This window comes from Pinus tabuliformis, chromosome 1_2, assembly GCF_031772625.1.
Source record: "Pinus tabuliformis cultivar Carrire ecotype Pingquan chromosome 1_2, CPIR1, whole genome shotgun sequence".
NCBI lineage: Eukaryota > Viridiplantae > Streptophyta > Pinopsida > Pinales > Pinaceae > Pinus > Pinus tabuliformis.
The window spans coordinates 364367143-364379318 of NC_142298.1; the positions used below are offsets into that span (position 1 = coordinate 364367143).

General features: G+C 35.3%; 1 pseudogene; it reads right to left on the reverse strand.

Moving 5' to 3' along the window:
- Positions 1-934: 934 nt before the first annotated feature.
- LOC149205881 (rRNA biogenesis protein rrp36-like) lies at positions 935-1701 on the reverse strand (annotated as a pseudogene).
- Between the last annotated feature and the right edge of the window lie 10475 nt (positions 1702-12176).

The following is a 12176-nucleotide window of genomic DNA, read 5'->3' on the forward strand; positions in this document are numbered from 1 at the left end:
GGCTGCATTTTTGCGTCTTCTCTTGGAGAGGAAAGCTTCAAGTTTGCCACTGGCCTTAAGAGAATCATATTTTTCTGTAAATTATATTTATGCTTCCTTTTCTGGTGAAAATTATCAAAACCAATAAATGGCAGGACTCTCATATCCTTACGTCTCATCATCCAATCTTCCACTTGGACTCTCTTCTCAAAAACATTCATTGCGAAAAGATGAAACGATAGTTTTTAATTTTTAAAACTGCAAATGGCAATGATTAATAAATAAATAAATAATAGTTACCAAAACCACAACGTATCAATTTTTCATCATCCAATGAACATTCCCTTTTAATCCAAATTAAAACAATTACGTCTTCAAATATTTTCTTCATCAAAATGGACCTCTGATCTCATGCTTTAATGGAGTTAGTGACAATTTATTAACTGCTTTAAATTTTCTGGAAAAGATGGCGTGGCAAGATAAGAACCTGCAAAGAGACAACTACGGTGGAATTCAGGGAAGAATTTATTATCATAGGCTAGTAACACCAAGGCATTGACAACTGACACCCTCAAGGATATTCTATTCTTCTTGTTATCCTTTGCCGCATTTCCAGCCAATTCAAGAACCTCTGTTGTGAGATACTCCATAACGGCTGTCAGATACGCGGGAACTCCCATGCCGACTCGCTGAGCATACCTGCCCTTCTTGAGGTGCCTTCAAATTCTTGCAACAGAGAATTGAAGGCCGATTTTGTGGATTTGGAGACTAACTTCTTTTCTCCTCGCCTTCTCCCACCCGCACCTTTCCCAGAACTATCCTTTGAAGAATCCATGACCACCGCCTCTCAGATTAGTTTAACTCTGATTAAAAGTTCTTAATAAAACAGAAAACCCCAAACGATGCTTGCACCTGTGCACACTGACGAATAAGCTGCAAGAAGCAGAGTGCGAGGCTATATAGTTCTCTGCTGAGAGTGCAGGCGCCATCTCAAAGTCGTTGCCCCGAAGGATATTATTCCAGAAAAGGCTACTGAAATAGCCCTCAGATTTTTCAACTCAGATTTTTGAGGTATAAAGGTCGTTTTCTTTTTCACTTCTTCTTTCTCCTTTTCTTATTGTTCAGACAATTTTGAAGAATGTTTCTTGCCATCCTACACCTTTAGCAATTAATTATCAATCCAAGACAAGTGTTTTTCTATTTCTCCAACAGCCTTAGTGTCCTTTGATGATTTTAACATCTTTTGAAGCTTCTCTCGCTCTTTAGGAAGCTCTTCATCAAAGATAAAACTATATTTTTCTGAACCTGCCTTCTTCAAAATTGCCACATAAAGACTCGAATCTTGGATCTCGAACTACCTTTTTGGACCTTGAACAACTTCCCTAAGCCTTCCAACAGGCTTCTTGCTGCTCATTTCCATAGGTCTGTTTTTGTTAGCTCTTGAGGGTTTGGCATCATGCTTGAATTTAGAAAGGGTTGATTCTCGACCATCAGAGCGCACTTTCTGAAGCTCTTCAAATGGAATGTTGCAAGATGCTCTTGTAACTCCTCTTCTTCCGAATCAAAATCTTGATTTTCTTCATCTGAAAGGTTATTTCTATTCTCTTCTTCTGAATTAGCATCTTCACTATCTTTGTCCGAAGCTAATTGTGGAGCTTCGTCATCATCCTTCATTCTCGATGTATGGTCATGTCCCATCAACTTCATATTTCTTTTGTTCATTGCTTTAAATTTCTACCTATTACCCGTTTTTTTTCAGGGTGGCTTTGTCTAATGGGATGTTGTCGGCCGTCTATACAAACCACTGTAGTTTTGACAGACGATACCAACAGTAGGTGTGTATATTATTTGCGCATACTCCGCAATATTATCAATTAAAACCTCCCAAAGCACACATTTCTGGGAAGCTTTTTTTTGTAAGAAATAATTCTTGTTAACAAACTAGGCTTTCAATTCTTGAATGGGACAGTCTTGTAATCAAATTTTCTGTAATCAGCAAGAACTCGGAGCGGCTGTGACGCCGTGGGTAGGTCATCAATTTTCTTTAATCAGGAAGAATTTAAATTTAGACGAGTAACCCAGCATCTACCGCTTAACTTGTATGTATTATTCAATTTCAGCGCGGAGTGTACTGTAATTACATGATGTCATAATTTTTCTTTAATCAGGAAGCATTAAATTCTTTTGAGAGACGAGTAATGCGCCATCTGCCACCTAATTTAAATATATTTACAATTAATATCGGCGCAGCTGTGACACGAAGTGTCTGTAGCTATTATTTAATGAAAAAAAAAAAACTAGACGGCACCCTTGCATACATCTGAAATTTTATGAACTGTTGAAAGTCCACCAAATCCGTAATGTGACTAGTTACTGAAACACACCAGATTCTCTAATAAAACAGATTTACAGCCATGCATCATGAGTATAATCTGAGACAATGCCCTCACTGTTTAGAAACATACTAGATTCTGTGTTCCAACCTTGTTCCATCTTTAGAAAGTCCATCAACAATCCTATTCCCGTCCCTGTGGATATGTGAGAAAATTGATAGAAGAGAATGAATGATATTATACAGTTATTGTAATGTGAAATTACTCATTGTTATTTTCTTCCACATTCATTGAATAACTAGTAGGGAATCTCCAAGGATTTGAATGTTTCATGCATTAGCGGCAGCCTCATGAGTCAGTCTCTGGACCAATATGAAAACCATTAATTCACAATAATTAATTGTTTCTTGGCCAATGCATATTTTAAATTAATTTTTGAAGCTATGTCCAAATATTTTAAAATACCAATGTTAATATATCTAGACTAATTCTTTGTGATGTTATGATTTGTGACGTTATGCTTTATGACATTAGGAACAAAATTCGTTTTATATGAAAGTTGAGATTTGCATTTCTTTGTGACATTATGCTTTATGACGTTGGGAACAAAATTCATTTTATATGAAATTTGAGATTTCCATGTTTAGATTTATGCAACATGAATTACAATAAACTTAAACATGGGTTTCAAAACAACTTAGAATATTAGTAGGGTGTTTTTTTTTTTTAAAGGTAAGCATTTTAATCAATATTGAGGGAAGATATAAAAGTATTCTAGAGAATAAAATCGTGGTTCATAAAATTTCTCTTATAACGAAAATTATGAAGTTATAAAAATAGTTTTGGTATTTTTATAAATATATATATAGTATAGCACTGGTCCATACGATTTTCACCTCAAACATACTCATTTTATGCTAGACACTACTATAATTTGAAAACTATTCCAAGAGTGAGAAGCTTTCTAGATAAACATTACAAATTTAATTCTATAAAAGTACTTGATTTTTGCAATCATTTATTAATAGTCAATAAAAATTTGGACCAAATCTACGAAGACACTAAATATCACTGGCAAGTACCAATGGGACTCTTTCAATGAATTTAACCAATTGAAAAAGAAGCTTTATTTATGAATTAATGGATTATGGAATTTATTTTACAATTTCTAATACACATATTGAATTGTTAAAATTAAAGAATTGGAGACTTTGCTTAGGGTGGTATTGAAACATACAGTTGAGAAGCACTCATCCTTAAAATGCACTGGTCAATGCACATGTTTGCTTAATATATTTATAACAATTTAATGATTAACAATCACCAGAAATTAATAACAATAAAATAAAACATACAAATAAGTTTGACTAATGAAACTAGTTCCATATCATTTCAATAAGTTGTCTTTTCATCGTATCATACCAAAAACTTAATCTTGACTTCGTCATACGCAAATTTTCTTGGTCTAGGCTTTATGAGTGGTTGGATGTGAAGCATTTTAATGCTCTAACCATAATCAAGCCATTCTTTTAAAAATTAATAACAAGTTAAAAGTGCCACATTATAAATTCACATATGGAAATTATGTTTTATGTAGTAATATCTTGGTTAAATTTAGTATTTACATCAATTGTATAGATTTTTTTTTATTATATATTGGTATGTATTAAAGAGAAGTCAATAATTAGATATTGATTGCAAAAGGATGTTTCTTTTTATGGGTACATGAAAAATTAGGAGTGTGTTTTAAAATATTATTAAATTAATTTGTGTTGAAATTGTTAATAATAATTTGAATTAAATTATAGTTTTCATAAATACAGTGATTGATATAAAAATATATTATAATTGGGATATCATATTTTCAATAGGTTGCTATGATCATTTGATAATTTATGCATGAGTAAGTGAAGTGGAGTGGTCATTGGTCACAAGTTGTGATCACTTAAAAGTATCCTTGGGTTTCTTTGAAAAAGGTTGGGATCTTTCTTTGGAGATAAACTTGAGCGATAGCAAGGATGTCACTATCTCTTTCTTGATAGGTGAGGTGTGGTAGGTGTTATAACCAATTTGATTCCTCTTGATAGTTTTTATGTAGCTAAAACAAAATTTTCCCACATTTGCAAATAGAAGACAACTTCCTCAGATTGGGAAGTATGTTTTTGTTTGATAGGCATAAATTCTTTATTTAGAGTATTCTTCTTTATGCCCAATTCAATGCTCAATATATTATTGACTGCATGTTTAGATTTTTCCATTGCTAGGTCACGTGCCACATCATCTCTAACTAGTTGAGACACTAACATCATTACTTACTAGGATATTATCTATAAGTAAGTAATGTGGTGATGTTTCAAAGAGTTTCTTGGTTGGATGAACTCCTAGGAACTATTAATGGAACACTACATCTTGACGCATAATCACTTGCTTTGTAATGTATCTAATTATTTATTTATTTACAGTTTCTAATAAGAATATTTTAATTTTTAGAACTTTTGACATCAAAGTCCTTCATCTTTTACTAGCTTGTGAGCTTAAGTTCACCATTTGAATTTCTTATTCTTACTTGTCCACCTCTTTCGACATTTTTCCGCCTATGGCCTAAATACAATGCTACAATTATCATTTTAGGGAATATACTAACAAGGGTCCAAAATGGCACTTATTGAGATATTGGGGAAAATATTGCAGAATTATCAGAAGGGATAACTTAGAATTTAAAACTTTTTGAAAAATATCAAACGTATGGATAATTTATACGATCTTTTCTTCTACGACAATATTATTGCAACATCTATGACAATGAACTCTACCATATGCAATGATGATCATACAAATCACTTTGTGTACCCGACATTGTCACTTATAGCGTCATGTAGACGTAGTTTGAAATGAACGACTATAATTGGAAGCTACAGGAGTACAGTGAGTGGACGACTTTACTTGGTTGAAAGCATAATATATTAATTGTACCATGAGATGAATTTTGATTGTGATTATCCTACCCTTGTCTTTTTATTGCTTCGTCAAAAAAAATAAAAATAAAAAAATAAAAAAATTTGGGCTGCAATGTTCCATAGATATAGTCCTTTAGTTATAACGGAATTCATGGTATAGATACCTTGGGAAAATTATAGCTTGCCCACTAGAAGGTTAGCAAGATTTTCAGGAAGGGTTCTTAGGATATGTGTCGTCGTTTTTCCTTTATGTTCTAAGGACTTCGGGACGAAGTCCATTGTTAAGATGGGATGTATGTAGTGCCCGCTCTAGTTTTCTGACCCTAATATGACATTATCTTAGATACTTTATTCTATGAGGACCTCAGGTTGAGGATCCGGGCACATGACACTATTATTAGCGATTGAGATATTCATGGTTGTGATGTTTATGAATGCTTTCCATTGATATTATGATAGCATGAATGGTTATGTATCTTATCTATCGGTATTCTGATGATTGCAACATTAAATAGTTAAGTTTGGTCTCTATTTGAATTTATGATGATGAGCGTAGTAAAGAATATGTATGCTCTCTACTAAAAGCATGATGATGATAAATTTGATGAATAGGTATATTTCTATTGATGTTACGATGTTGATAGCTTAATGAACATGTATGTTTCCATTGATGTTTAATGATGATAGCCATGATGGATGTGTCCCCTATGTTGACTACTTTCTTTAGTTCAGGCTTACAATGGACAATGATGTGAATGATTAGGAATTGTTAATGATGCTATTATGACAATGACTAACATTGAAAAACCTTGTTACTAATGATTATTGAGTATGGCAGGAAACCATCAGAGGCACTCGCATATGACGAGTTGATGACACCTGGTTTGATGAAAATTTATATTATTTTATCTTTTAAAGTCTAAGTCGATCTTGGAATCTGCCATATATGTTTAACTATATTCGGATGATATGTTAATGGTTGCAGGCACAGATTAGTTGCTTGACTGAATGACTCACATATGGGTGATGGGGTTGTACAAGTGGATGGAACTACATGGGAGGGGTGGGACAGTGTCCCTGATCTCACCCACTAGCACTCCCATCGTGACTTGGGCTGGAAGGGTTGAAACACCTTCGCCTTGAAGATCATGATGCCATGAGGGCAGGTCCCCAAGTTGGGTCGCTCATGAGGATTTTACCGGGGGGCGCGCATCAAGGCGGAATCCTTGATCCCCGACACCATTAGTCTCACTATAGCAGGCAACATAAGAGATGATAGCGGTCTATGATGTTGCACCTATATTTTCCCCTCATAGTCATTGAATGCTTGAAGGGCAAGTGGCGTGGCACCCTTGGAACTTCAAAGGAATTTATTGAAGGGCACGACCAGCTTGGCACCCTTGGCATCACAAATAAAATGTTAGGCGTGGCACCCTTGGCATCACAAATAAAATGTTAGGCATGGCACCCTTGGAACTTCAAGGGACTTTCTTGAAGGGCACAACCAACTTTGCACCCTTGACATCGCAAATAAATTGTTAGGCGTGGCACCCTTGGAGCTTCAAGGGAAGTTCTTGAAGGGCATGACCCAAACTTCGCACCTTGGAATCATTAAAAATAAATTAATTAATAAATATAACCAAGAAATGAAAACTAGGTAAATTTACATCAAGGGGAAATGATGTTAGAAACCGAGGTAATTATATCAAAAATAAAACTTGGGTTAAGAGGATCATAGGAAATAATAAAATAGATTACCTTAAAAAAATTCTACCCTTCCCATGTTGGAAAATGCTAGGTAGATTATGTGGTGTAATTAGGTAAAAGGAGAAAGAGGGATATAATTGTAAGGATAAAGATTAATCCTAAACTAATTAAACCTAATTAAGAAAATAAGAAGGTGAATTAAAATAAGAATAATAAATTAAATTTAGAGAAATGTAGAGAACCTCCATGTGGCAACAACCAACATAAGAATATACATCTAAGAGATAACCTGAGTTAAATTAGGGAGTAGATTGGGGATAAAATCTTAACTCATTAATGGAATTCAAGTAATGAACACAAATTAAGGAATAAAAAGGGGGGGGGGGATAAAGAGACAACTAGGAGAAGAAATAGGAATCTTGTGAGGTGAGGAAAATATTAGTCTTAAATAAAAAGTTAAGTAAATAATTTTGGGTGACCCTTGATGAGAGAGTGACACATGGGTAGGTGAATAATCAAGCTATTAAATAAAAAATATATATATAATTATGCATGACATGCCAAGTGTCATCTATGAGGACTCTTATAAAAGAAGGGGCAAGCCATGGGAGAGGGGACTTTTGGAAACCCTATTGTTGGATGGAGGAGATGATGTCAAAGCAGTGATTACGATCCTATAGTGAGTTTGGTGAGGTAGAGGATTTTAGAGAGGGGACTCTTGAGCCAAGGAGTGATCTCCTCTACCAGCTATTGCAATTCTCCATTGTATAACCCCATTGCAGCTCGGGCGTCCGCGGGGAAGAAGAGTACGCAAGGAGTAGGCTGGGAGGTTAACCGGTGGGTCATCGCATTCGGATCAAGTACATCGCCATTTATTCATGGAGGTTTCCGACAACAAAGGAATACTAGCAACAACAAAGCAAACGGAGTCTCGTCTTTTGTTGAACGGTACATATGTGTTGCAATACTATTTTGGTCTTAGTTAAATTGTATGTAAATGTTATGATATGTTTCTTGAAATGAATTCCTAATGTGTTTCTCTTCTAGTTTCTTTTTGCTGTGATTTAATTTTTAAAACTGCAAAAAAAAAAAAAAAAAAAGGATATGTATATAGTCTGGATATCGTCCTTACAATTTTCATACTTGTTGTAGTGATGTTTGACCTCATGATAATGTTATTTATTTGCTACAAAGTGTTGAAAAGGTGTTGCAGGTTGTGCAGGTGTCTAGGGAAGAGCAGATGACCTGTTAGCATGATTTCAACTAGTTTGGAGGTCTTGGTATGCTAATCATTTAGACAAGGTTGGAGGCTTTGATGCAATCTTTTAAAACTCGGACTTAGACTCAGAACCAGTCGAGGGTCAAATCCAAATTGGTATTGACTCAAAATAGTTGATTCCAATGACTCGGTCTTTGTAAAAAGTACATTATATATTTAAATCATTAGAGTAATAGAGAGAAGACAACATATGATCAAAGTATGCTCATGAATATATCTATTATATCAAAATGGCACCCAGTGTACTGCCCAATACATGTATTATGTAATATATGGGGATCAGAACAAAAAAATATAACTATGGAGGCTCTAAAATTTAAATGGGCTCTACAACAAAATAATATAATTGTTTCTTAGAAAACCAACTCCTCAATGGAAAATGCTACTACGAAAACCAACTCCTCAAAGTTGCTCCAGAGATCATCGAGAACCCCCTCAATACTAATTCAAAAATAACTCCAACTACTCACACCAATGTAATGAGATAACTATGAGGAAATATGAGGGGATTGGGTTACTTTATAGCCATGGGAGTGGGGTAGAGGGGCTAGAATTTAGTTATATAAAAAAAATTGGAGTCTGCAACTTACCATTTTTTTCCGTTGTCAAGTTGAACCAGTTTATATCAGGTTTTACTGATCCAACCAGTCCAATATCGAACTAGCCAAGTCAGGGACCAACTTGGTCAGTTCAGTAACAAACCTGTCCCCAAACCTATTTAAGAGCCTCGTCAAATTGGTGAGGGGTTTAGACTAGTCAACTAGGCTAGGTCCGAGTCAGGCCGACCTAGTTTTAAAAATATGATTTGATGTTATGTTTTAGAGCCTTTACGTGAGCTTATAGAGGGCCTTTAGGATAGGGATATTCTTAGGGAAGTATATGATCAAGTTCAGTAGGTTCTAGAGTAGTTTTGACTGAGTTTTGGGGCCGAACAAAGAGTAACTTGAGTCCTCCAAAAGAAACCTGTGTGGATAACTCAAGCCTTGTGAATGAACCTTGTGTTATCCCTCTTAATAACTTGGTTCCTCTAAAGAAAACCTGTGTTACCCTAATTATACTTTGTTTTCTTTGTATTCCTCATGCACATAAAGAGAAATTTGACATGGTAATTCCCATAAGCTTCTAAATTAATTGGATAAAGTCAAAAATGGTTGAATAAGTCCTCCATTGGGTGTGAATGCCTTAAATGCATTAGTAGTGATGGTTATGGATGGAATTCTTCAAATGGATGCAAGTTGATTTTGGGTGTTAACTGTCTTATTGATATGTGGTTGATAATTTGTGTGTGGTCATGTTTAAGTCTTGTTACATGTTTTGGTCTTATATTTCACTTCACCGATCCCATACTTAGTCAATTTATAAAGTTTTTTATCTTCGCAATTGGATTCACCATCCACTCTTCATCTTACCCTCTTGAACGTCCCACTACATAGTTTGAAGCCTCAATCAACCATCCTTGCCTCCTAGAATTATGTACTACATAGTCACTACGTCCAAGAACTATGGTTTACGCAATATTGATGCCCAAAACCTACCTCCCACACTTGGTCACTATGCAAGCTTTGCCTAGTTTGGCTTCCACTATGAACTATTCATTCACAATTAGTAGTCAGGCCCTATCTCATTACTTGATTTACTCAATTGTGTAATCCTTTGTCTCAGTCCTCCCATAACTACACAATCACATTGATCAAGTCTGCCTCACTGCATCATTAACCCCCTCAACTATGCAATATTTCCTTCCTAACCCTCATTCACTACGCATTGCGTAATCCTAGTTCACAAACCATCGCCACTGTCTCTTATTCTTGTAAACTGTGTAATTTGTTGTGGCTAATTCTAGCACATGTAGCAGAAATGCTTCACGGAATAAGAAAAGCCTCCTAGAGACAACCTCTAGGTTGATTATAGACCAGTGCCTAGGACATCTTAGATAGAGGAGTGCCTTGGAATTCTACCAGTGGGGCTTTCTGTTGCACTCCAATTGTCATGTAGTTGGAAAAAGAGAATAAAGGGGGCTTGGTTCACTAGTCTTTCATCCAGGTAAACTCAAGCAGATACATGGATCCAAATACTCGGGGGGTAAGTCAGGATAATCTTGAAGAGGAATGTCTTATTCTAGTGGTCGACACACAATCATAAGAAGTTTAATATTGAAGTTGTATTAAAGCGAAGAGGATGAGAGAAAGGAGGGAATTCTATGCATAGGGTTGTGAACAATACAAAATCCTAAGCAACAAAGTTCCAATAGAAATATGGAAGATTGATGAGGAAAAATGGCAGGAATAGTGGAGCGTTAATTAAGGTCCCAAGATCTATACATCATTAATACATTTGTTACTAAATATCATATGTAAATGTGTGCTTATATAGGTATTGTAGGCTATCGAATAACACAAGTAAATGTGTAATTACCACAGATACTGTTACTACTTAGCTGCAAAATATACAACCATGAATAAAAATGAAATCGACAGCTTCATTACACTATTTCAGAGGAATAAGAACATATATGAAATGAAAGTTACATAGGGGGGAAACATACTTCTTATAGCCATGATTGGAATCACCAAAGATTTTAATTAATCCTCAAAATGAGTCCAATGTATGAGTCCATTTACATTCAGCAATGCATCGTTGAAGTCCCTCATGAACAGTCAAATAGAACCAAAAGTGGAATAACAGAATTTGGAACCCTCGGGTGTAGAATTATGGAACCTCTTTAAAGTGTTTCTTCCCCCTATTTATACATAGAACGGGGGGTTTCGAAAACAATTACAAAATATCACATCCAAGGGCCAGTTGTTTGATTGGCCCGTTGTCTCGGTCTACGATAGCTCTACTACCCAAAATAATTCTAAAGGATTTGATTCCTTTCCTGAAAATACAAAGAAATTAAAGAAATAAAAGAAAAAGGAAACAATGAATGATGATGGGAGGAAGTATCCCTATGCCATTCCTGAGATTTTCCCCTGATCATGTCACGTCTCTGTCATGATGTGTGTTATGCAACCAGCTCACAAAATAGAAGAAAAAATAGGTAAGCAACTTCAAATCAGCCTCTTCGAGGGGGAAACCTCCTTTAAATTACACAAATGAGAAATTATTCAATGATTCAATTGAAAAAACTCCTTTCTATATATAGGAGTCTAAGGGGTCACAATATAATCAAAGCTGACATAATAATAATAATAATATAAGGGCACAACAATAACAATAATGGGCTTCTATGGGGCACAATAATAACAATGTGGGGACAACTGGGGCACAACAATAACAATAAGGGGCTACAATGACAATAGTAATGTGGGAATCACTAGTATTATAGGGACCTAACATGCCCCTCTCCTTCAAAAAGTGTTGTCCTCAACGCTTGAGTAGTTCTTGATGCTTCTGTATAAAATTCTCATCCGCCCATGTGGAATATTCAGTGAATAAGTTCTTTCACTTGATAAGATACTTTGAAATTCATCGATTTCATAGCTATCGAGTTCTTGTTTCTGTGACTGCTTCAGGTTCCAATATGATTTTCCTTCCTCGTCAATTTCTAGAAATATTGTTTGAACAGGGATTTTGTCACTTATAACCTTCTTTAAGCATGAAACATGGAAAACTAGGTGCACTTGGGAAGATGCAGGAAGCTCCACTTTTTATGCCATAGCACCAATATTTTGCAACACCTTATACGAACCATAATACTTTGATGATAATTTATTATCCTTCTTAACTTGCTTGAGGGACATTTGTTTGTATGGTTGTAGTCGTAGAAATACCCAGTTACCTACATCAAACTTATTTCGCTACGATGTTGATTTGCCTGTTGTTTCATTATATTCTGCGCCAAAGTGAGGTTATCCTTTAAGAGTTAGAGAACCTGTTGTTGATGGTCGATGTGATCTTCCACTGCTTGAACCTTAGAAT